At 34.1% G+C, this 1,545-nt stretch overlaps 1 protein-coding gene across 1 annotated transcript in view; it reads right to left on the bottom strand.

Moving 5' to 3' along the window:
* Positions 1-1,545, bottom strand: part of LOC107689562 (receptor-type tyrosine-protein phosphatase U-like) — a 286,005-nt gene that overhangs the window by 81,538 nt on the left and 202,922 nt on the right. The window lies entirely within an intron of this gene.

The following is a 1,545-nucleotide window of genomic DNA, read 5'->3' as shown; positions in this document are numbered from 1 at the left end:
TTCCTGCTTATTATCGGAAGTCAATTAGTGAGCCGGTACAGGGAAACGGGTCAATGTCTCAGCCTTCAGCATACCAAAACAAGCAGAAAACCTAGAGTAGAAAGAACGAGAGCCGCTATCACAGCGCTAGTGTTAGATCTGAGAACTGAGGGATGTTATGATTGACTATAGGAACAAACCTCAAAAAGAAACATACACAAATAAGCACAAAGGAAAATTTTACTCATGCCTAGTACAGCTGGATTAGATATTTAAAGAGACAGTTCATGCAAAAATCCCTTATTCACCCACAAATCCATTTAACACAAAGCAGGAAAGCTACTGAATGATTTGGGATATATTACATGAGGTGCTTTTTAAGGCAACACTCTAAAAAAAAAATGATGCCACAATCCGCTTGTTAAGTCGGGACATAAGGGTCCAAGCCTCCACTCGTTTCAATTGAGAATACCATGTCGACGGCTGTTTATGAGCACGATTTATTCATATTACACATTTAAGCTAAACTTTTAAAAAACTTACAGTGTATACAGTGAGTCTCTGTGCTCATGGCATTACAGATACGAATATCTTAACGATTTACAAAAGATGAATCACTATCTGGCCATCTGAGATTTTGGTATGGAGATAAAGGTTATGATTCGAATTTTTTATAGTATTACACCACATTGTGCATGTAAATTAGCACCGTTTGTTGTTTTCTTGTGGTGCGACATAGAGCTTTTCATTTGGACCCGGAAGCGGTGATGCGTGACATCAGACTTAACAAGCGGATCAGTTATAACAACTTAAAATTTGCTGAGATAAATACAACTAAATTAAAGTTACGTAAACTTATAATTTTAAGTCAAGCACAAACACTTACTTTTATTATTATTATTATTATTATTATTTATTTTTTGTATTTTTACTCACTTTTTTTAGTTGAAACAATGTATTATTACCTTATAGAAGCCTGTTTCCGCTACTGAATAAAAAAATAAAAAAGGTAATTGTGACTTATGTGTTTATCTCACAATTCTGACTTTTTTTCTCATAATTGCGTGACACAAACTCGCAATTCTGACTATTTTTCTCAGAATTACGTGATATAAACTCGCAATTGCGAGTTAAAAAGTAATAATTGTGAGATATAAACTCGCAATTCTGAGAAATAAAGACAGAACTGCGAGATATAAACTCACAATTCTGACTTTTTTTCTCAGAATTATGTGATATAAACTCGCAATTGCGAGTTATAAAGTCAGAATTGTGAGATATAAACTAGCAATTCTGAGAACATATCGGTCTCCCCCCCTCCTCAAAATTGGGTTTTAACTCGCAATTGCAAGTTTATATCACGTAATTCTGAGAATAAAAGTCAGAATTGCGAGAAACATGTCAGAATTGCGAGAAAAAAAAGTCTGAATTGCGAGATATAAACTCGCAATTACGAGAAAAAAAGTCAGAATTGTGAGAAAAAAAGTCAGAATTGCGAGAAAAAAAGTCAGAATTGCAAGATATGAACTCGCAATTGCGAGAAAAAAAGTCAGAATTGCAAGATAT

Source organism: Sinocyclocheilus anshuiensis, unplaced genomic scaffold, assembly GCF_001515605.1.
Source record: "Sinocyclocheilus anshuiensis isolate Anshui unplaced genomic scaffold, SAMN03320099.WGS_v1.1 scaffold369, whole genome shotgun sequence".
Taxonomy (NCBI): domain Eukaryota; kingdom Metazoa; phylum Chordata; class Actinopteri; order Cypriniformes; family Cyprinidae; genus Sinocyclocheilus; species Sinocyclocheilus anshuiensis.
The sequence above is the reverse complement of the archived record's forward strand: the minus strand, read 5'-3'. Positions and strand labels throughout refer to the sequence as shown.